Below are 25,979 nucleotides of genomic sequence, written 5' to 3'. Positions count from 1 at the left end.
GTATTTTATTTTATTTTATTTTACTATCTATTACTTTCTTTCTTTTTTTACAGCTGGGGGGCTGCAGTCCAATAGCATGGGCTGCCCCTGGCAGTAACACCTTTAGATTCTCTTGCTCTCCATTTGCGATTTCAGAAGTACTTTCACTTTGGCATTACCTAAAAAAGCACTATGTGGGAAGGATGATTTTTTAACTAATATTTGAAAGCCTAGAAGGGTGAGATTCAATCCATCTCTGCCAAAACAGCATGGACTGTTAACCATATCCTTCCATGCTGTCAAATACTGCATCATCTTGGAATGACACAAGAAACTAAGCCAATTATTAAAGTCAGTCATCTGTTCTTCATATTGTGGCATCATCTTTGGAGAAGGTAAAATGCTACTTAATGCTATGCTCATACCAGCCTGAGGCACACATTCCGAGAGTTTTACGATGTCCCTCTTCATATTGTCTGGGGAGGTACATCTCAGGTCATTTACACCCATATGGATTATGACTGAGTCATACTGGTAGTTGTGGTCTAAAGACCTGAGTGCATTCATAATGTGGTGGATCCTGCCCTTGATTAGCAACTGACCGTAACTTTGTCTTTACTCAGCCTGGTGAGAGGGACATCAGTGTATCTCACAATGGGGCCTCCAGTGACTAGAATGTTAGATTATGTGGTGGCTTGCCATATAGGGTTAGAAGTAGAGACTCCATGAAATGTGGCTGTATGGGTTGATGTGGGTGTTGTTTTTAAAGAGTGCATTCAGGGTTGCTGAGGGTGTTTATCTGTACTTCACCTAGGAGGTATTTAGGGTTTAGGTAGATTACATTTACATGCCTCAGCATATATGGGTCTGTGTTTCTGCTTTGAATTGTGTGTGGTAGATACAGTGTGTACTGCTAACAACCTTATTGACATTAAGAGTGCTTTTTATGGACAACTTTGGATCCACTGTCTTTGTGTAAATACATCTCTCACATACCATATCAATTTGTTTAATAATTAACTGGTTGTCTGTAAATATGAGGCAGGTTCTACACTGCCTCAGGATGCCCATATCTACCAAGCTGGTAACAGAGGTAATGGGAAAGTTCATGTCCATAGCAACAGACCCTTTTACTTGATTAGACATTTGGAAAAATTGCATTTGTTTTGTTGAGTTTTTTAATTTTAAACATTTCTTGCAAAGGACTGCAAAAGACATGATTTTGTTTCTGCAACAAAGTTGGAGCCTGACCATACCTCTCAACTTCTTAGAGCAAGAAATCTGGACAAAACCATATATAAAAGCGAGACAAAGGCCCAAAAATAGAGACAATTTTTAAATATTGCTCTTGCAAAAATAGAAAATCGATAGAATAGCAGGTTTTATATTAGCATGAATTTTCAGAATGGTGTGAAGTCTGAAACTCAAATGTGTGTCATTTTTTAACTTCAATGTTCAATGATTTACCACCAGTTTGCTAAAAAATACAATTTTATGAAAAACTGGCAAAAATTTTGAGGCAGAAATCTGAACATTCTGCAAAAATCTTTACAGTTGAGAGGTATGAGTCTGACAAAAGGGAAAAAGTGGCCCAGTCCTCTAATGTGGGAAATAGTTACATACGTGTCAGCACAATCTGTATGTGTATGTGTGTGTCATGTATTTCAACTTTTACATAGGAATTCTGGACTAAGAGAAAATATTTGGGGAAAAGGTACTCTTAGTAGGTGTTAGTAACTCCAAATCATTTCCAGATTTAGGAGGGATGGAACAAAAGTATGAGAACAAATTAGATGTGTTCCCCCAAATTTGGGAGAGCTGAGGTGTGTGTGTGTCTGTCTGTGTGTGTCTGTCTGTGTGTGTGTGTGTGTGTGTGTGTGTGTGTCTGTCTGTTTGTCTGTGTCTGTCTGTGTGTGTGTGTGTGTGTGTGTGTGTGTGTGTGTGTGTGTGTGTCATACCTCTCAACCTGGAAACATCAAAAATCTGGACAAAGGCCCATGAAAAATAGGTACAAATCTGTATGCTGATTAACATAAAATTTACATGCATAATTATGTAACCCCACCCACTCCCGTGGAATTGTGGGATACCAACTTTAAAGCAAACTGAAGAACAGACAACCAAAATATCACCCCAGAGTCCCACTGCAGCCATTCCAATGTCCCCATTACTTGGCTATTTAACCCCATTTACCATAAACACTAATGTGCATATTGCTTTACTTCTACAATGATTTGGATTTTATTTTACATTTTATAGCACAAACACTAACAGACTTCTGCTAAACAAAGCAATACAGTCTCACAATGAAAACAGACTTAGCATTAAAACTTGTCTGCCCTTAAAACTCCCATTCACTGAAACTGCATTGAAACCCGCATTCAAAACAAATGCATCTGGCCAGTGGTGGATAAAAATTACCTTTGGGCTGCCTTCAAATCATAGGCCCCTTGCACACGAAACATACATGTGTTCTTTGATACACCTTCCTGACTGCATTAAATTATATTCCTTGTATAATACAGTACACTTGTTAGAGTTTGTTTTAAATTTGTTTTGAACATGTTTCCAGTAAGCAATGAAACAAAATGCATGAACCAAAAATGACAAACCTGCCCAATTCAGAAAATTTCCATCATAAAAATCTACTCAAAGTACTTCTACAATACACCAGTATCAGTAAATATGCACACAATCTCTGCAGAAGTAAAAGTCATCTAAATAATTGCACATTAAAAATATCTGTAACTAATGAAGATGTTGCTGCTAGCAAACAACTTTAAATTGCATTGCTTCATCTACGAGTAAAGCGCCTGCTGCCCTTGAAGAATAAACTGCCTATATTACATTAAAAAGTTATGAATTAGAACTATTTATAGCAAGGCAATACCCCATAGATTTGGTCAATGATATCAAAACTGTTTTCAAGCAACTTATTATGCTGTACAGATAATGTGACAGATTTATCAGTGAGAATAAAACTGTTTACAGGTAAGCACTGAATTCCTAGCATGCTGTTTGTTTATACAGTCTGTACTTTACATAGCAAAGCAGCTTGCAGCACATCATATTACAGTTTGATGATGTAGAACTATTTATAGCAAGGCAATACTCTGTAGATTACAAACTTTGACTGAACCTTTCAGATTTTTTTTTTTATTTCTGCTAGCTGGCTTATCCATTGCACCAAACCTATTTTCATTGGCTGCATTGGGAGAAATGCTCTAAAGCAGAAGTAAAGAAAAAAAAAAGTTATGCCATGCAACAAACAAATGTACAACCAGAGATAAGTAGCCTAAAGTTTGCAACACATATCATATATTGTTGATGTAGAACTATTTATATACAAGTTCATACTCTTAGCACACATCATGAGTCATACAAACAGCTATTAAGACGACTCGAGTAATAAAAATATCAAAAGCTGAAGTCGTACAAAGAGAGGAAAACGAAAGTATTATGAAGCCATTACTGCACAGAACAGGCAACAAAAAGTAGGGAGAGCAAATTCAGATGACTATTTCAGAGACAGATTAAATACAAGGATTCAAGGAATTATGCCGACAGTTGAAGCAATATGGAACAGGCTTTTGTTTTAGTGACCATGGTATTCAGCAACAAATTTGAGGCAGGCAAGCATGAGAATACCCATACCGGAGTATTAAAGAAGAGTTTAGAAATGAAAACAACATTAACAGCATGATCTGCTCTGGACAAGTCAAGTTAGGAAGCAATTAACTCTATAAAATAAATAAAGCTGTTGTGTGGTCATTATCATTTAATTCTGTGTCAGGCAGAAGTCCGACCAACAGAAACTCTGGACTCTACAAACTTAAAATAAAAACGGGATTGTTTTAAAACAATCCCGTTTTTATTTTTTAAGTTCGTTATTAGAGTCCAAAGTTTCTATTTGTCAGGTGCATGTTTCATACTGCATTTAGTTGCTTTTTACACCAGATATACATTCAAACAAGACACACACCTTAGTGCTCTTCTGCAGTTAAAAGTACACACACTTACGGTCCCTACCATAGTGCTCTGCAGATAAGTCCGGCGACGGATATGAAGTAAAGTAATCCATTCATGTGGCTGGCTTAGTAAAATAAATCTCTCCTGCAATAGAAATGGCAGTCCTCTGCCCAAATGGCAGAAAGTAAAGTAAATCCTGTGTTCTGCCTGAACGGCAGAAGTAAATTTTAGACGCGAGCATGGATAAATCTTCCAACTTTGATAGAAACGGCAGTCCTATTCAAACAGACGCGCGGAATGCTGATGGCGCTGACGTCATCATGCACGTGATGAAGTCACCTCTGAAAGCACGAAAATTTAAAAAAATAGATCTGAAAAATCGGAAATAATGGGGTGCCACTCGGGAATCGTGGCACCCCATTATTGGGACCCCAAAACTCGATAAAAACCAAGTTATTTGGGATGGTTGAGACGCCTGGTGTGTGTGTGCGTGCGTGTGTGTGCGTGTGTGTGTGTGTGTGTGTGTGTGTGTGTGTGTGTGTGTGTGTGTGTGTGTGTGCGCGCACGCACTTGTGTTTTGGACATTCATGATTTATGACTGAAAATTGATTACTTTTTGGATTCAATAAATTAAATGCATACATAAATGCATACACATCCACACACATAAATGAAATAATTAGTTGCAAGGCTGCTATAATAAGATGGAGAAGGGTTGCTAATGTTGATCTATATTGTCACAGAAACCCAGCTGTAAACCATCCCACCCCCTGCTGGCTGGCATTTTGTGTTGTAACTAGTGATGAAGGTAGATAAAAGATGAAATGATGTGCTAACGGCTTGTGTTTATATTGCACAGGGACCAGTTTGCACACATTTAAAGATCACCACTTGAGAATGTTCTTTCTCATTTCATGCTTACTAAAGCTGAGACCTATGCTAAGACTAATTTAGGTGTGAATATGTTTTGTGAGTAAATGACTGACCTAAACTGGCTGAAAAAATGCATTATGAACTGTGACTGACCTAGGTAATGCATTTTTATTATTTTTATTTTTTTGTATGTTAAACAGACAGTACGTAACACACCCAAATTCCCATTACTAGTTTTTCCTGCTGGTAGATATAAAAAGGTCAGAAAAAATGCAACTCTGATTTGATTTATTTATTTATTTATTTAACATTTGTTTACTGGGACAGTTAGACTGGATACAAGTCCTTTTTCATGGGAGGCCTGGGGAGAAATGCTCCACAATACGACAAAAAGTTTACAAAGGCAGCCATGACATAGTGGATCAAGATTCTATTATATCAGTTATACACAATAAGAAAGAAAAAAATTACACGACAGCAGTCACATAGAACATCAAGATTGTAACATATCAGTTATACACAGCGAGAACACAAAACTTTCTACATTTTATCTGCGTGGTGGACCAGTGATATGGTAAGGCATTTATAGCAGGAGAAAGCTGAGCAACACCCCAAGTAGCAGCAGAAATGTAGTGAGAAAGGTGTGTGCTCATACACAAGAGACTGAAAGAAAATAATAGTTACTTTTCTTTGGGGAGGGGAAAACACATTTTTGAAAAAAAAATGGATTTGCTGTTTTTATTTGTTTGTCCTGAATTCTTACAGTTAGCCAAACTGTTTATAAATATTGGAAGAGACGTACTGTGCTTGACATGTAAAGTTAGCTTATTACATCAAAGATTGAAACAATACTAATTTCATGAACTTTAATCATACTTTGACTTGGGAATGAGGTCCATTTACGTCATGGTGTTAGAAACCCAAAATATTTGGAGAAATTAAAAAGGGGAGGCATCCCTGGATTTTATCAGGGCTCATTAGTGTAGCATGTTTAGCGCTAGAGAGTGCAGTGAGGACCTGTTCTTTAATAACAGTGGTGGAAAAGTGGTAGAGGGTATTTCCTGGGGAGTAACTAGTCATCTTCAAGTCATATAGACTCTGTCTTCTGCTTATACTTTATTGCTCTTGTGTAACACTTTTGAGTAAAGTTACTCTCGGTCTTTAATCTTGAACTTTGGTAACTACTTTAGCCAATAAAATGTTTCTGTCAAGGCTTTTCTCTCTGCACTATAAGATGGAGAGGTATGCCTTCAATTATAACTGAAATGTCATGAAATCAGAAGAAATTAATGGCTTTTATTGCATGTATATTTCTATACACTAGACAGACTTTTTTGTTTCTAATTAGAACTAGCCAGTACAACTATGTATACCTACATAAATAAGTAAACACATATTCCATGCAAAATTATAGTTTCATTTATTTTACAAACTATATAAGCAAGCAGACACAGGTTCCATGTGAAGTCATAGTTTTATTTATTTCACTGGTTCAGAACTATCATATCTAGGCATAGATGGATATTTTTGATATAATGTAACAGGTTTACAGTGAAACAGTCTAAATTGCAAGTAAAAGCAAGTGTAATAGTTTGTCACAAAGAGACATTTTGCTGATGAATCATGACAATGCAAGACATCTATAATACACACTCACTAGTTTAGAACACCACTGCACATGAAACTAAAAATAAAATAAAAATTGAGAGATCCTTCTATACTTAACATAGCCTCTCTGCTAAACAGCGTATTTATATTTATACATTTTACATATGTACATACATACAAATATTGCAGGCATAAGCAATAATACCATTCTTGACTGCAAAGCTGTAGTTATGGTTAGACCACGTTTCCATTTCTTATATTTTTTTCAGATATCATGTTGCTTGAATTCCACTTCTGCATTTTGCCAAACTGTTTGACATTCTTTCAGAAAATGGCATAACTATTTATTTCATTTACAATTATATGTTTCTTTCTTGCACCACAGAGCTCAGGTTGTGATTCAAAAGTGTCTGTCCCTGTTTTGGGGCTTTTGTCCACCCATCATGTATGCTATAGCTGTGTCCAGATTTCTTGCACAAACAGGTGAAGACGTATGATTATGTAAAGTGCCATACGGCACTTTTGTATTGCTTTCTATTAAGAAGCCTGCTTTTAGTATCCACAGACACTGAAAGCAGGTAGAAAGTGCCATACAGCACTTTGACAATGCAGGGTGTATGTGACAATACCTGTCACACACACCCTGCATTGCTTCCCATTGAGAAGCCTGCTTTCAGTGTCCACAGACACAAAGCAGGTAGAAAGTGCTGCACGGCACTTTGACAATGCAGTTTGTGTGTGTGGCAATACCTGTCAGCATTGCTTCCCATTGATAAGCCTGCTTTCAGTGTCTGTGGACACTGAAAGCAGGTAGAAAGTGCTGTACGGCACTTTGACAATGCAGGGGGTGTGTGACAATACCTGTGACACACCCCCCTGCATTGCTTTCCATTGACAAGTCTGCTTTCAGTGCCTGCGGACACTGAAAGCAGGTAGAAAGTGCTGTACAGCACTATCAGAGTGCAGATGGTGTGTTAGATCTACCAGCACCACTGACATATGCCCTCCTGTACTCTGAAAGTGTTTGTGTTTGCATAGTTGTTAACAGTAGCGTGCCTTCATTAATATGAATAGAGTACTGCTGTTATGGCTATTCAGACACGGACACCATTCACTCCATGTAGGAATAACACTATTCCTACACGGAGTTTATTGAATCCTGGGGATAGTCTTTTTTAAGAGAAAAGCAGGGAGGAGGAAGGTAGACGAATTAGTAAATAAAACTGTCTCAGTTTGAAATGTAAAAGAAAATTAGACAACAGTTAATTGAAAAAGAAGTAGTGCATAGCTTCTCCCAGTTGTGGAAATGACTTTTATATTTTCTTGATAACTTGTAAGATTTAAAATATGTTTTTATTGATGATGGAAGTTTGGCTATAGATGTAGCCTGTAATGAAGTCCATTCAGTAGCTGACGATGTGTTAACTAAGGAATGGCAATGGTTGAAAGGATTTGGTTTTCCTTATCTGTCTGTGAGTCCCATGGGCCTACAATGGTCTCATATTGGTAATCTCAGATTGAATTGAATTAAATGAAACTGGCAATCGTTTTCATTGTGGAATTGTCAAAGCTTCTGTATATGTGGGGAGAAGAAAAAATAAACCTTTTCTATTAGACAAATAATCCTTTGTTGTAGTTTCACCATCGGATCCAGTTTCTTTATTTTACACCATGGCCCTTTCCTGGTAATGTTGGATGCCATATTGGAAGGTTGTAAAGTTGTAAGTATGTAGTTATTATCTCGGTATTGTGTTAGCTAACTGATACTAATGTACTGGGAATGCATGCTGAAGAGGTAAATGTTTCCCAAGGCTTTTTCATAGTGCTGCCTGTAAAGTGTTATAACTGATTTTCTGGCAAAATTTCAGTTTGGCATAAAGTAGCAAAGCTGGCACTACAAGTTCTGCAATGAGTCAGTCCAACATTTAGCAACACAGTAACCATGGCAATAATATTGCACTTAGTTTATCCAGAATCATCACTATGTGGCTTAGTTAGCCTTCGGCCTCTTATTGTTTATGCCTTATCCGGGGTAACTTGATCTTTTTTGATGTTTACTATCTCTAGTGAATAACTGAAATGCTAAAGAGTACTGTAGTTTTAGCTGACAGCCTTTAATTGATGTGTTATACCATTTCTGGGTTTGCCCTTCAGTTCACCCCCTAAAAGTTATATTTTGACAACCTAAACTGTTTCCTGTTTCGTTGCCATTTGCCAGGATTTCTCTTTAGACGTAGAATGGATGAGAAGTCCAAACATTTTGTTCTTATAATTAGAAATGACCCGAGTGCAAATACCAATGTCTAAAAGTATTGCACATAGGAGTGATTTTGCTTTTGGTATTGCATAGAACACTTACCTCACCCACGTCATAACTAATTTATCTCTAAAGAGACTTCATTCAGCTTAAGAAGAGGGTAAGCTGGTCATGTTTGCTGACTTTTCTTTAGACCTTCATTTAGGGGATCAGTCATCTATTTCCAACTGATTGCTGACCATCATGCATAAGTGTGACATCACTAATCTTATGGCTGTTTCTTTGGTTGATGAGGTGCACCTCCATACTCTGCTCATGGTGTGAGTCATTACAGTCTACGTTAATGCACCTCTACCACAGAAATCAGGTTAGTGAATCAGTGAATGGAGAAAATACTTTTCAGACTAGCTAGATCCTATGAGACCAAATGTATTTTTTTGGGAAGTTATATATATGATATGATAAAACATGGTTTCACAAATCCAAGTCCAGGAGGATGAGGTGCCCAAAACAAAACCAATAAACAGGAAAAAAGCACCAGGAAGCTGTAACCACCTTAAAATATTTAATGTGTTCCACAGCAAACAAAACACAACACAGCACACAGTGATAACGCTGAAACTACTTCCATTTCATTTTCGTCTCCAACTTCATCAGAGAAATGCTGACAATCCACAAATCCCAAGCAAGATTTGAAAAAAAGAAAATCATTATTGTATGATTGTGCAAGCAGTTTAGTTACATTACTTTTAGATGAAACACTTGTTTCATAGGTTCATACTAGGCTAATTGCCCTTGCAAGCTATTTTAAGCCTAGCCAGTTATCCCTTGTGAGATTCAAACCCTGTACTTTGTGTTTGTAAGGCAAACACCTTAACCATTAGGCCACCGTCCCAACAAAAATGGAATGCGCTGCAGTTGGACTCAAACTGGGAATGCCTGCTCGTAAGGTGAATGCTCTACCCAGTACACTATTGCTATACTGCAAATAAACAGCCTTGGCAAGGCTCAAACCCAGGACCATGCACACCCTAGCCAAAGTGATTTACCACTAAGCCATTGTCAGTTTCCTGCTGGCATATGTAAAAATCATTAATGACAGTAAAGTATTAAAGTATATAATGAAATAACTGAACTTGTACTTCCAACTGCAATACATTTTTAACCTTTTGTGCATAGTAAATCTAGTAGTTCTTTGCAGCTTGGTTCAAACAACAAGGTTAATTCTTTCACCACTATTATATTGTAACCCAAGTTCTTTGTAATTCAATGATATTTTACTGCAGTGAAGTAACAATTTCTGTAACGTTCCACTATATGTCCCCTCTTGATTTTGCATGTGTTCTTTGCTATCATATTCTGCAAAGTACATGAGAGAGTGCTGGATTTCCAGTCCCATCCCAGAATAATAATAGTAATAATAGTAATAATAGTATAGTTTTGCTGCTATTGCGTCTTTTTTTTCATTCTGCAAACTGCTTTATAAGGTGAAATACTTTGATCAGTGATGAGGCGGAGAGCACTGCCACCATTAGTGTTTTCTGCTAGAAGCTATATTTCACTGTCTGATCTAGTCATTTTGGGTTTCTTTTAAGTTGCTTTGGCTGTTGTCAGTGAAGACTGACAACTCTCACTCCTGAGTGTTGTGAATAAGTAAAAAACAGTAAAAAAAACATTATGGGAACCTGGACATGGTCTCCACAAATGCAATAGTAATGCAGCTAAATTCAATAGTATTTTTTTAACTTATCTTGATTGGCTATTCCCACTAGGTTAGAGTTTTTCTTCCAGGTGAGAGTGGTATTTATCCAATTTGGCATAGGCATTAGACAACTTCCTCTATCTTTTATGATCGGTGCCATGGGAAATTTTACATCCTCCTGATACAACCAGCTTAAACCTTGGTTTAACATGTCATCTGAATAATGGCACACTCAGGACTACAAGAACCCCCCCCCCCCCATGCTGCATTGCATGAAGTGGGACTAGAGCCCACAGCCTTCTGGTCTTCCAGAATCAAAGGTAAGGGTGGTACCTGCTGTGCCACTGACAGATTGCATCTATTGTGACTAAATGCACCAATTATTTTCTTCAAATTTACTTTCCATTAATTATTTGCTTGCAGTGATATACACTCGAGTTAAAAAAAATGTTCATACAAAACACACTGACCTTGGGCAACCCCCATGATATCAGTTTGAAATAGAGCCATTCATTCTTTCATACATCAGCATATATTGCTTGACTGAATGAATTACCCTACCTACTGTCTTTTGCCCTTGAATCACATAACTGAGGCTGTAATTGTTGTGGACGTATGCATGACTGTGCATCTCTTTACTCATATGTGCTAGCAGTAACCCTGCCCCTACCAAAACTCCAGCCATATGCATTACTTTAGAAAAAAATGTCTTCACAATGATACTGCAAAAGACACTTGGACACATTTCCTATACATAAAGGCACACATAAAACACTACAAATATTCCCCTTACTCAGCCCTTATTCTAACCCTAACCAGCAAACACATGCATACACGCACCAAACATGGCCTCAAGTTGAATACAAAAAAATGCATCATCATCCCCTTTGCGGATAGTGACATTCCCACAAATTATCATATTAATAACAATGTCTTAAGCACGCAATCAGTCATGAGGGATTTGGGCAACCAGATTGATAGCAACCTGACTTTTGACAACCATGTTGCTTACATTGTATGGAAAGCTTTCTACATGCCCCACCTCATAAGTAAGGGTATCTTATCCAGGGACAAGAAGGTCATAATGTCCCTTTATTCTTCCCTTATAAGCCCATTATTGAGTACAGTGCCCCATTTGGCATGTACTTCACAAAGCACATGCAGCAGCTGGAGAGACCAGAGAGGTTTCTCACCAGGAGAATCCTGGGTCTCAAAAATCTACCAGACACAGATAGGCTAAAAGCCCTATCCCTCTACTCAGTTTCATACAGACTCCTCAGAGGTGACCTCTGTCTGGCATACAATGTGATCTCAGACCTCACCTTGATGGGACTGCTGCATATCAGAGTCAAGCTCCACTCCAGAGACTCCTCCATCTGTGGAACAGACTCCCTCTCCCCGTCAAACAGAGTACCTCTTTACCCCATTTTAAGTGCAACCTGGATAACTGGATGGAAAATAGAAAATGCATCCCTGGGATTCCATCTGTGTCCCTGCTGGACTGGGGCATTGGGTGCTGATTTGTCTAAACATGGGCTAAACTCTTGCCTAGGCTTATAAGGGCCTCAGGGCCAATAGCCTAGTAATTTCCTATGATCCTATGAATCTCCAAAACTGACCCATTTAACCACACAAAACACATGTGTAGATGCTTCCCACTCAAAATTACACATGTACAACACAAACTATCCTCTTAGCTAGCCCTTACTGTAAGACTAAACAGGAAGTACATTCCTACCCCAAAACTGATCCACTTGCCTGTTTTGGAAAAAAAAGATAACTTCTCAGCAACAATGACATTTGGAAAACTGCATGTTCAGTAAAAACATTACATAATTCACTTGGTCAAGCAAAGAACATTTGTACACATGAATTGCAAACATGTATAGGCACCCATTTGTATCATGGTAGACTAAATGCTAATAGACTGGAAATATGTAGCAGTGGACGGCCATGCTAGCAATCATCCAGACACACATCTTCATGCATTTCACAATAGTTCTACTTTTGCATTGCAGAGCTATATGTAACTAAACCCCATTTTATGTTATTAAAATGTAGCAAAATGAGCCTTCCACTATGTGGCTTTGGAACCATTTTTTAAAGTTTTGTGATTCAAGCAAAAGTTGTTCATCCAAATTATTTATAGCTATGTAACCACCACACACACACACACACACACACACACACACACACACACACACACACACACACACACACACACACACACACACACACACACACACACACACACACACACTTTACTTCACAGGCAAGAGGTACATGATTTGCTTCCTTACAAAGGAACATTAGGTAGGCATAAAATGGCCCACAATGGCATCTTACCAATAATTGCTATTGTGCTTTCTTTGGTAGCACATATATTAAAATGCGAATGATAGAGAATATTAGCATGACTTAGAGCAAGGATGACATGCAAATTCAAGAAGCATTCCATTTTTTGGCTCCCCATCTATGTGAAACAGAGTTCCTCCTTAACCCAATTCTAAGTGTAACTTTGACAAATGGATGTGGAATAGGACATTTATTATCCCTGGTTTGGCACCTATGTCTCTAACGGACACAGGCACCTGCAAATGGTTCATCTTCCAGGTCCCTGCTTGTAAATGTTTCATTTTACAAGCCCCTGCTTACACTTATGAAGGTTACCAGCAATTGACAGAGATTTGGGATGCAATGCTAGGCTTAAAAAGGACCTTGTGGTCATTACCCTAGTAAATATCTGTGAAGCTAAATGTATACACAGAGAGGTGTGTGTGTGTGTGTGTGTGTGTGTGTGTGTGTGTGTGTGTGTGTGTGTGTGTGTGTATGTATCTATCATTTGTTGATCACATTAGTCTCATTAGGCCAGTGAACTGTTTTCGTGTGTGACTCAAGGTTTTATTCATACTAACTAGTAGAAATTTGACCAGGGCAGCTGTGGAAATCCCCTACACTTTTGAGTAAGCCCAATGGAGTATTTTACATCTACCAGTGTAACAACTGACTCAGGAAGATGAGATCTTGACTTAAGATTTCATCCAAAGCATGACACACTCAGAACTGCATCACCCCCCTTTACCTTATGCTACACTGAGGTGTCAGGAATATAAAATTAATCCAAGTACCTGTGTTGGGAATATAACCTACTGTTTTCTGATCTGTCAGGATCAAAGGCAAATATGCTGTCTGTTGAGTCACTGACACAGGCTCCCAATGCCTGTGTATATTACATATGGAATATACACACTCTTTTACTCACACCATATCTCTTTCTCACTATTTATATATACATATCTATATCCATCTATATCTATAAATATATGTATGCATACATAGACCCCGTTTTCCCATTTACTACATGGGATTGGGGCATTGTATTAACTGTAACCACCTCTTTGAATTCAGTGCCACTCTCAGACTTTCAACAGTCACTGCTGATTGTCACAGTCAATCTCTTTGCTGAAAGGCTTTATTTCCTTTTGCTTCCGCCTTGAGTCTCAATCTTCCTCACAAAATCATTTCTGCCTTTTTGCCCAAACACTTGAACCACTCTAATTTATCTTCTTTGACCCTCTCTGCAGTTCAAGCTATTTTGACTTCTACTCTGATGTTATTTCTCTCTGTCCCATAGTGGGCACAACCCATTCTGAGCACTTCATCTTCATCTCCTTTAGCTTTCTCAGCTGCTTTGACTTCAGTCTACAAGTTTCAGTACCATTCAGAAGTAACAATTCTAAGTGTAACTTTGACAAATGGATGTGGAATAGGACATTTATTATCCCTGGTTTGGCACCTATGTCTCTAACGGACACAGGCACCTGCAAATGGTTCATCTTCCAGGTCCCTGCTTGTAAATGTTTCATTTTACAAGCCCCTGCTTACACTTATGAAGGTTACAAGCAATTGACAGAGATTTGGGATGCAATGCTAGGCTTAAAAAGGACCTTGTGGTCATTACCCTAGTAAATATCTGTGAAGCTAAATGTATACACAGAGAGGTGTGTGTGTGTGTGTGTGTGTGTGTGTGTGTGTGTGTGTGTGTGTGTGTGTGTGTGTGTGTGTGTGTGTGTATGTATCTATCATTTGTTGATCACATTAGTCTCATTAGGCCAGTGAACTGTTTTCGTGTGTGACGGTTTTATTCATACTAACTAGTAGAAATCTGACCAGAGCAGCGGTGGAAATACCCTACACTTTTGAGTAAGCCCAGTGGAGTCTTTTACATCTACCAGTGCAACAACTGACTCAGGAAGATGAGATCTTGACTTAAGATTTCATCCAAAGCATAACACACTCAGAACTGCATCACTCCCTTTACCTTATGCTACACTGAGTTGTCAAGAATATAAAATTAATCCAAGTACCCGTGTTGGGAATAGAACCTACTGTTTTCTGATCTGCCAGGATCAAAGGTGAATATACTGTCTGTTGAGCCACTGACACAGGCTCCCAATGCCTATGTATATTATATATGGAATATACACACTCTTTTACTCACACCATATCTCTCTCTCACTATTTATATATACATATCTATATCTATAAATATATGTATGCATACATAGACCCCCCGTTTTCCCATTTACTACATGGGATTGGGGCATTGTATTAACTGTAACCACCTCTTTGAATTCAGTGCCACTCTCAGACTTTCAACAGTCACAGCTGATTGTCACAGTCAATCTCTTTGCTGAAAGGCTTTATTTCCTTTTGCTTCCGCCTTGAGTCTCAATCTTCCTCACAAAATCATTTCTGCCTTTCTGCCCATATACTTGAACCACTCTAATGTATTTTCTTTGACCCTCTCTGCAGTTCAAGCTATTTTGACTTCTGCTCTGATGTTATTTCTCTCTGTCCCATAGTGGGCACAACCCATTCTGAGCACTTCATCTTCATCTCCTTTAGCTTTCTCAGCTGCTTTGACTTCACTGTACAAGTTTCAGTACCATTCAGAAGTAACAGTCACACCACTATTTTGTGCACCATTTTTTCAGTTTCTTTGTCATTGTTTTATCACATGAGTCTTGACAATTTGTACCATTTGGCTGCAACCCCCTTGATTCTAGCTTTGACTGCCTCATTGAGACGTCCCTTCTACTCAGCCACCTTTCCCAGATACTTGATTCTGTTAGTCTGTTCCAAATTTCCCCTTATATCTCAATTTCTATCACAGTTTTCAGCTTCTTCTCATTTCACCAATTTGCTACATTGATACTAGTCTTGTCTGTACTCAGTTTCTTCGCCTAGGCCTAGAGTTTTGCATTTCAGTCATTTGCTAAACTTAATTTTCAGAGTGTGAGTAATGCTACATAATCTGCATACAGACCTTTCTTGATCTGTCCCCTCCAACCTGTTTGATAATATAGTCTGTGAACAGAATGAACAGCTGTGTTCTCAGAGATGAACCCTGATACATACCCACTCTCACTGGGAACCCCTATCTAAGTCCAAACCCTGTATGTACGTATGTTACTAGGTCCTTGTTCATTGCCTGCACTAGTTCTACCAATGGTAGATATATAGATATAGATATATGTAGATTAAAATGTAGATATAAAATTTGAATCTAACGGATATGTTATCTCAGGAAATGTAAGAACTCCCTCATGATAACAGATAATTCATTTTTTTATTAACAAGGACCTAAGAACAATACTAGGCAAGAGATCACAGGGACCATAAGATGCCTAGCCAAACATAACTTTAAGGAAACAAACTTGAAAGTTCTTGCCACCCTTTATAAGTACTTAATAGTGCACTCTTCCCAAATCAAGCATGGCCATACATGATACCAGATGTATATATTTGTCAACCCATCCAGTCATCAAGATAAGCTTTAAAGGCTTGCTTGATTCCCAGTGGTACTTATTCCATAGGCTGGGAATATGTTGAGTTATGAACCTACCTTCCACAAAGTCTTGTTTCTTTGTGATTGTAATTGTAAATTTAGGTCCCATGTATTCTGTGCAGATACCCCATATCCTCCCTGCAGTCATTTGGGTTTCCTCTGGGTGCTCCAGTTTACTCCCATATTCCAAAGACATGCAGTAGGTGGATTGGCCACTCTAAATTGGCCATAGGTGCGAGTGTGTGTGTGCGTGAGTGAGTGGTACGGATGAACTACCGCAATAGGGCTAGCCACCTGGTGGTGTAAGCCTTGGCTTGAGATGATTGTTACTGTTGAAAGTGACACCCCAACCCCATGTGCAAAATGGAAAAAAGGAGTTAAGGATGGGATTGGTGTTTACAGAGCATCTGGCTTTGCAAAGAAATATAATATCATACAGGATTAGGTGTTTCACAATTTGAAAAGTGAGAAGCAGGTCACCTTGGAATGGCTAGTAGGCTACTGAGCATAAGAAGATTTTGTACTCCTCAGTCAGTATAGTTGAAGGATTTAAGACCTTTCATTTCTTGGTAAGAAATATTTGGGTCTGTCCATTTGAACAGTATGCTTGGCTTGGTACATACCAAAGGATGCATTATATTCAATGATGGTTCTAATAAGAGTAAGAGAATGTGGATTAATATGTATTTTCTGGCATGAAACATCTATACCTCTAAATTACTATCATTTAGTAAGAGCAATTCACCACCTTTTCTTCAGCAGTCACCAATTTTAAGAGGGTTTAAGAGAGACCGACCTAAAATCTGCGTCTAAATCAGGGACATCCCTGAAGATCAGGGACAGTTGAGAAGTCTGGACTGTGTGTCACATAGTCCCACCTGGTTAACAAATAGAATGATTATTATTTTTATTATTATTATTATTATTATTATTATTATTATTATTATTATATTATCTCCCAGTTTGGAGAAATTAATGGAGGCTGGGGCAGAGTGTATATATTAAAGTAAAGGTGATTTGCCTGATTTGTATGAATATGAAATGATTGACATGGAACATTGCCAATAGAGGCAGTGTGTGTGTGTGTGTGTGTGTGTGTGTGTGTGTGTGTGTGTGTGTGTGTGTGTGTGTGTGTGTGTGTGTGTATATATAAATATATATATATATATATATATATATATATATGGTTCCACTTGAAAAAATCTAAAACCCATAACGTCTAAACCATATTATCTAAAACCCAAAACATCTAAAACTCATGATATCAGATTTCATAACACCTAAAATGTGCATCATAACATTAAACACTACAAATCACAGGAAAATAACATCCCTTCCCCGTATAAAGACACCAAACTAAGAAACACACTTTTTACTATGTTTCCCTCACACACCCCCTGTAAAGTAAATATACCAACTCCGAGATCGCACTACAGTGGGAAAAAGTTAATTTCCTAACCCCACTGTATCATGATCATGATAACAAATGTACACATAATTCCCGGGATTCATGAAGCTTGTGCCAGGCGCAGGTGTAGCATCGGCGATCTAACAGCAAATATGGCCGCCAAGCGATTCGTGTACGAGCTGCTTCCACGTGCACTACTTGCATATGCCACACCCGCTAATTACCCTATGCACAGCAGCATAGCATGCAAATGAAAGTATTTTGTGATTCAGGAAGTGGTGCAGGAGTAGTGTAAGCCTGCAGAAATGTAAACCGAAAAAAACGGTTTACATTTTTCAAACATAAAATCGGAGCCATGACACCAGACCAAACTCACGTATTATACTGTTAATATATGCCAATGGCTAAATATACAGCCATTGGCATAAAAAACATGCACAGCATATACAAAAGAACATTTAATGTCATGCCCACAATAATGCGAAGTTAAATCACTGGGTGTCAGTGCGCAAACGGGATCACAGTGAAAATATAATTATATGAAATAAAACTGCAGTGTAACACATTTCATGAATTCCCCATAATAGTCAATGGCACGCATGCTACACCACACCATGGCACAAGGGATGCTAAGGGGCTGTGACAGTGTTCTGCATGGTAACTAGCAATTAGTAGGCAATGCCATGTAAATGAGAGGAGTAATACTGAATCACAAAATCCCCGTCAGCGTAAGGATGTACCTCACAGCATAGTGGTACAACACCGAGGTGTGGTCTGGAGATAAAGATGACATCAAGAGAGGGGTGTTCCACCTTAGCTGTAAGCACATTAGAGCATTGCTGATCCAGTTTGCCTGTTGCTAAGTAAAGCTGTAGGATAGGGGTGTGTTGAAGTAGCCATAGCTTTGCTTATCTGAGAGCACACAAGGTAACCAAATGTGCATGTGAACGTGGATGAAAACGCCCTCGAAACCTGGTAAACGGCTATGCACCAGAGCTGAAAGAGGAAGGATACGGGAAAAAAATAAGGAAATGCTGCAGCATGGTAATGAGTAATTAACACCTAGGAACCCACAGTGGGTCATTGGCAACAGCTAACAAGGGTGCTAGCAGCTACCTGCAGAACAGGAAAGGGGAGGTGCCATACTGCAAAGAAAAGAGAACTGTCATAGCAGAACAAAGCAAACTTGCAGTAGATGAGCTACATAACACATTTCGCAACACAATCCTCGGTTGGGAAAGTACAAAACAAGAAAGCCGGCAGCTGGATGCATGTCTGACAATGGGAGGGGAATTGGGTTGAAAAGTGAAGTAGAGGGCAATAAAAGAATCATGCCAGTCAAGCGTAATTCAACACCAAAGGCCCCACAATAGCAGTAGCCACTGTAAAACCCATAATTAAGATACCCTGCAGCTGGAATTGCACATAGACACCCAATTACACCATCAGCATCCATAGCACAATAGTATAAAGTGTGAAGGCACCTCACACACACTTGTGTATTCCCAGACACTCTGCACCATTGGTGTATACAGACGGGGAACTTTTAATATGTACATGTTAGGGGCTGCCATAACTTTGATTCACCAGCATGTGTTGGAGACTGAAGGTGGTGTGGAGGATGATGCTGACAACCATTTCAGGCACCAGAGGAGAAGAGTGTTCAGACCCAGGGTAACCTACTAGGGGCTACATGATCAGGAGATAGTAGAGCATTACAGGGTGGACAGGGACGCCATACAGCAACTTGTGCCGGCCACGCCTCAGAGCCAGAAATAACAGAGGGGAACCCATCCCAGTGGACATGAAGGTATGTGTAAGCTTGAGAATACTAGCCACAGGTACCTTTCAAAGGCCAACTGAAGATATCATGGGGATCTCACAGGCATCAGCATCCAGGGTACTCCACCATTTCCTGGATGCCATGTTACCATATGCCAATAAGCACATATACTTCCCCCAAACACAGGAGGAGTTGGCCAGCAATATACATCCCTTCCACCATGTGGCAGACTACCCAGAGGTACTGGGTACAATAGACTGTACATACATTCACATCAAGTCACCACCTGGTGAGGAGGGTATGTGATACATAAACCGCAAGGGATACCCCCTCATCAACTGCCAGGTCATGTGCAATGCCCAGGGCATTATCATGGATGTGTGTGCTGGCAGCCCTGGAAGCTATCGCAACTCCCACATCTGGCATGCCTCACAGCTGTATCAGGTATTTGCCAGGGGGGACATCCCATATGGCCACCTGGTGGGGGATGCTGGCTATGCACTAGAACCGATGATGATGACTCCCATCAGAAATGCACATGCACCCATGCAAGCATGCCATAATGAGGCACAAGTACAAACCAGAATCATCATAGAGCATGTGTTTGGGATGCTGAAATCACGGTTCCATTGCTTGGACATATCTGGTGGAGCCTTGCAGTACTGTCCAGACATGTGTGCCCACATCTTCATAGTATGTTCCATGCTACACAATATGATCCTGCAGAAACAGCTGCAGCAGGGACAGACTGGTGAAGGCCGTCACAGCCCACCACCGATGCCAAGGGCCCCACAGGCACAGAAGGACTCATACCACGAACACCCTTTGCCAGCCCCAGTAGGCAGACAGAGGCATACCCAGTATGCCCATGCCTTGGCAAAGAGGGAACATAGCACACACACTGACAGTGTAGGCACCTACGGCCTGACACCCTTCTCCACCTGCACACACAGTAAACATGGATGGCACACACACACGACCACCTGTAAATTGTCATGTATAGGCAGTCTACTGTGTGCATCCTACATAGGCAGCCCTCAACTATTGTACACACAACTGCCAATGGCACAATGTAAGTCAATACCCGAACAGTAAATTAAGCTATCAGCATGTGTTGATACTGTATGTATAGGTTCATAGGTACATAGGTAGGTACTTGGCTAACTGCCCGAGGCTATTCATAAGCCTAGCCAAAATGTGTCTGCTGTCGCCACCCCATTGATTAACTAACTGTCCCTCTGTGGAGCAGAGCCAATTGCGGGATCCCTGGGGTGTATTCACTGTTCCTCATCCACTCTGCAAGGATTCCCTGGAGTGTTAGTGAGGGGCTCCATATAATGTAATCAGGGATGTAGTTCCAAAGCATGAGGAGTACCTGTGACAGGAATCTGTCACTCCAGCATCTTCCAGTTATGGTTGTGCCAAGGTGTAGCTCATTACAGTGTGTGGCTCACTGTGACATGGATTCACATTGATGGAGCATATCCATTAAGCCTGACTTGGACACGGCTTTGTTGGCCAGCAAATATCATCTCTGAGCAAATGAGATGCCACTGAGTAATGCAAAAGTTCATGCAGTCTGGCAGCATAGGACACATGTCTGAGGCCATTAATCCTTTTGGCGAGGTACGTTCATGACCCTTCTAGCTGTTGGATGTGTCTTCTGAGGTACATCCAAAATGGGTTATCATACTCGATGATGGGATTGATGAGTGATGAGTAAAGGGGCACAATAACCTCAGTTTGTCTAGATGCGAACCCTTAAGTAATCAGATGGCCTACATTGACAGATGCCCTAACTACTTTGCAGATATGATTGTCAAAGGAGAGATCACTATCTAATGTAGTCCCCACATACCCATTACATCATCTGAATTATAGTGTCTGCCACTCATGTGTGGGTAGTTTCCCAAAATGGAATGACCATGCAGTATGTGGCCTTTAGCTGGAGACCATGACTCTGACACCCTGTGTTGGTCTATGTGAGGCCCCTTGAAGGACGTCTGTGACAGCTGGACTGTTAGTTATGACTCCCAGTTTGCAGTAATTGCCAAACACGGTCTGCTGTAGTCCACCTGTGTTAGTCCGTATCTCTGAGAATTATATGGCAAACAGTAGAGGTCCCAGGACTGAGTCCTGTGGGATACCAGTTGTGACTGGTCAAGAGTTAGACCTGGAGGCTGCTAGGCTTACCATGTGGGTTCTGTGTGTAAGCCTGTTGGCAAACCAACCTTTTATGTATGGGTGTATGCACTGGCTGGTGAGTGTAGAAATAATACCTGAGTGGGGAATGGTGTCAAAACCCTGGGCAAGGTCCAGGTAGTATGTGTGTACAACCACACCCCACACCTAAAATCTAGGTGACTGTAAGATGTCAAACAAGTTCAGTAGGCATGTTCTGCACTCAGTCAAGTTGACCTGGGTTGGGTCAAGTGTCTGGAGGTTACCATTGTCTATGTTAATGAGTGCCATGAGGATGCACTCCATAGCCATACAGATCAGGCTACTCAGGCTTATGGGGTGGTAGTTACCATGGTCAGTTGTGTCACCACCTTGGTGGAGTGGAATAGCTGTTGCCATCCACCATTGAATGGGCATGTAGCCTGTGTAGAGGCTGATTTTGAATTGCTATATTAGGCGGGGGGTCACTTTGTCTTGTAGTGTCTGCAGGATGCAGTCTGGGACACCATCTGCCTCCATTGATGCTCTGTCATACCATTTGAAAGGGCCATTACCACCTGCATGTCTCTGATGTCTGGGATACTGTACATTTTGGGTATTGTTGTGGGCCCTGTAGAGGGTGAAGCTTGCACCGAATGTATCATCAAGTGTGTTGGTGATATCAGTAGTGTCAATATATTCAGTGCAATATTGCACCAGCACAGTGCAAATCTGTGTGTTACTGCTTAGATCCTTGACATAGCCAAAGAAGCCTTTGTGGTCATCTCCTGAATCCATGCCTATTTACCTGTGGATGTCAGCCTTGAATGATTTCATGAGTAACATAAGTGTCTTACTAATAATGGTTACAGATGTCTGCATGTCTTGGGATTTGCTGTTGTTCTGGACTACTGTCCTACTTCTGTTGTATAGCCTGTATATTGCAGGGGTCCAGCAGACTGGTGTCCTTGTGTAGGAGTAGCGAGTCCTGGTTTACCATTGATGACACAACCCATACATCTTTGTAGGTGCTTATAGAGTGCATTTCTAATTCTGTCTGTATCTTGAGCAGTGTCATCTCTGAGCAAAGGTATTCACTGTGTGTTCCTTGGGTGGGGGAGATGGTTGGGAGTGGAAATCATCAGTGAATAGTTCATGGTCAGATCTAAACAGTGACCGGTTTACCTCCGCTGTAGTGCACCTGCTGCACATGTCAGTGATTACCACTTCTAGTATGTTTTCACCTCTCGTTAGTCCATCTACCAACTGATACAGGCCATATGAGATGATAAATCCCAGGACGTGCTGGGCCTGGAAGTGAATAATTGAGTAGGTTATCCAGTTAAGTGTAGGGTAGCCAACATTGACCAATAACAGAGTGTCTGGTAGGACTGTCATATTTACCATTGTCTCCAGATAGTTTGGTGGTGCTCCTGGGTCATGGAGGGTTATCTGTAGCAGCCCACAGTTTGCATTGCATTGCAGTCGTGGCTGATGTTAGCTGCACATGGATGATCACAGAGTTATCATGCTGCCCCACTAACTTGGAGGTGTAGGTATCCCTGATGAATATGGATACACCCCCTCCATGTCTGTGCCAGTCCATGTTCAGTGGCTGAAATGTGTATTATGAGTTGTAGTCTGTTAGTGCCAGTGTGCTCACAGGAGCCTTATACAGGTCCCAGTCACAGCACAGATGATGATGTTGCCCATACTGAGGGGTGCTGTGAGTGCAGGCATGTTGTGAGTACTACCCCTGGTGTTGAGTAGCCTAACCCTCATTGATTCCACTATTGCACAGTTCATGGAGGTGAGATTCACCTCTGAGACCTGCCTAAAAACGGCACCATGGGGGCGCCAATAGCCTTGCCCAGCATTCCAAAGCCTTGCAAGTTGGTATGGCATTGTTGCAGGCATGTTTCCCATCTGTGCTTGTGTCCAATCTTTCCTGTAGGTAACCTACTGGTAAGCAATACAAAGCCTGAAACCTATACAAGTCTACTAGCTTCCAAGATAGGCTTTTGGAGTGATTAAGTATCAGTAGTCTGTATGCTCTTGCTGTACTTAACTGTTGTCTGACTACATGGTGATTTTACACTGTATATTATGATCAGAAAACTCTGCATAATCACATATGATGTTGGAGATGGCCTGCACTGTAGAGGTTCACAGATAGGTAGTAGGCTATCTGCCCAAGGGCATTTAGAAGCATAGCTACAGTGTGGTGGCTTTATCTGCACCATTGATGAAGTAACTGAGCCTCTGTCAAGCATAGCCAATGAAGTGATTCCAGGCAGAGTTGCTGGAAGCTGTTGAAGACTGGGGTGCTGTAGGGTGATAGGGGCACATAGTGATCTCAAAAGGGCATGTTAACATGACAACCCAACAGCATTCAATTTCCCCAACAGGTCTTGCAGCTATAAAACTGGAGTGGCTCCCCCACACCCTGGCTGTATGTTTCTGGGACACATGATCCCAGGGGTGTATATACTGTTGCCCAGTCACACATCAAGGTTTCCCCTGGTGTGTATCAGTGAGGGGCTATGCCAAATGTAGTTAGGATTTTAATGTGTAGTCTCTCAATTCATGTGTTATGTCGGTATTTCATGAAGCTTACTGGGTGTGGGTGGCTCCGCCTGTTGTGTAGCCAAGCTTACACATAGGATTCATGGACATAGGAAATAGGCAGAAGGAACATTAATGTCAATAGTGTAATGGCTACAGCATTTGCATAATATCTGTGCATTCATGGTTCAAATTCCAATAAAGTCAGAGATGTTTTACATGTTACATAGTATACCTTAACCACAGCTTGCATATATATGTAGTATTCCTCAGAATAGTAAACATTTGGAACACACATAAACCCATGTGTGCTGGAGAGTACAGTTAACAGACAATGTAATGTTATGTAAGAAGATAGTGAGATGTTACGTCATTGAAATGCGTATATATCCTGAGTAGTTAACAGAAGTGGCCAAATTTGCGTACACAGATTGTAGGATGTAAAATTTGTTTAACTGTGTACAACCGCTAGTATAATGTCGCACAAACACCGTTAAACCTGCTTACAACTGCTTAAATTAGCGCTATTCTGTAGTAAAACATGTCTAATACATCACAGGTGTTGAACCCTGGACCATGCACACCATAGTCATGAGACCTACCACTAAGCCATCTAATCTGTATACATGTTTATTGGTCATTAGATTACACCTTATACTACAGGCATTTCACAGTATTGACCACAAATGGGACAGTAACTTTGTGTACATATGTACAGTACATTGTAATGTACTGTAATGTGTGAATCAACATATACAAGTCTACATATGTATGTGTTACAAAATATATCTATCAATCTATCTATATATATATATATATATATATATATATATATATATATATATATATAGTTCCCCTTCAGAAGCCTGAATGATCATAAGCTCGAAATTCATAAGCCAGAGACCAAAAGCCTGAAAACTCAAAAGCCTGAAAACACACAAAATACACATACTGACTTTAATGTGGCTTCGCTATTCTTAGCACTGTGGTGGAAAGTTACAGGTTGGGTTCAGGTAAGTGTGCGATTGTTTTTACGTTAGGGTTAGGGCCGGGTTAAGTGAGTTAGGGCTAGGGCGCAGGTTAGGGGTGTGTGTGCGATAGTGACAGACCTTAGGGTTAGGGTTTGGGTTAAGGTAAATGGGTAGATAGTAGTGTCTTTGTACTGGCATATTAGCATTATTTGTATTCTATGTGTTTTCAGGCTTTTGAGTTTCAGGCTTTTGAGGTTTCAGGCTTATGAATTCTGAGCTTATGATCATTCAGGATTCTGAAGGGGAACCATATATATATATATATATATATATATATATATATATATATATATATATATATATATATATATATATATATATATATATACAGTAACATCTATAGCCATATATATATATATATATATATATATATATATATATATATATTTATAAACATCTATGAACACACTTTGTGACACAGAAGCATTCCAAATGGATAGAAGTGTACGCAAAACACATGCAGCTCTGGTATTATAACTGTTAATATTAATGTAATTCCCCATAGAAGCAATGGTTGCTGTGTATGTGGAGATTGGTGTGGGGGAGGACCGCTGGTTAATGGAATATACATCAAGGATGGCCTGTGTCGGATGTTCAACACGTGAACTGGAGGGGTACACATGGAGTATGGGGACAATGTAAAAAGGACACAAAACAAGAACCATTCTCTTCCGTAATGCATCCTGTCAGGTCACATTGCAACACTGACTTCAACAAACATATGAACATTAACAGGTATCATACATATGTACACCATCTGACTTACACATTTGTTTGCAGTAGTGAGGAATGG

At 40.1% G+C, this 25,979-nt stretch overlaps 1 protein-coding gene and 1 non-coding gene across 2 annotated transcripts in view; both read left to right on the top strand.

The window, feature by feature from the left end:
* Window positions 1-25,979, top strand: part of SNTG1 (syntrophin gamma 1) — a 4,111,241-nt gene that overhangs the window by 1,846,213 nt on the left and 2,239,049 nt on the right. The gene's annotated exons all lie outside the window — the stretch shown is intronic.
* Window positions 12,749-12,852, top strand: LOC122797469. The gene has a single exon (XR_006364150.1). It is a non-coding gene; the product is annotated as a U6 spliceosomal RNA (small nuclear RNA).

The sequence above is a fragment of the Protopterus annectens genome, chromosome 3.part0 (assembly GCF_019279795.1).
Source record: "Protopterus annectens isolate FY-2018-M chromosome 3.part0, PAN1.0, whole genome shotgun sequence".
Classification (NCBI taxonomy): domain Eukaryota; kingdom Metazoa; phylum Chordata; order Ceratodontiformes; family Protopteridae; genus Protopterus; species Protopterus annectens.
Note: the sequence above shows the minus strand (reverse complement) of the source record. Positions and strands in the feature narration are given on the sequence as shown.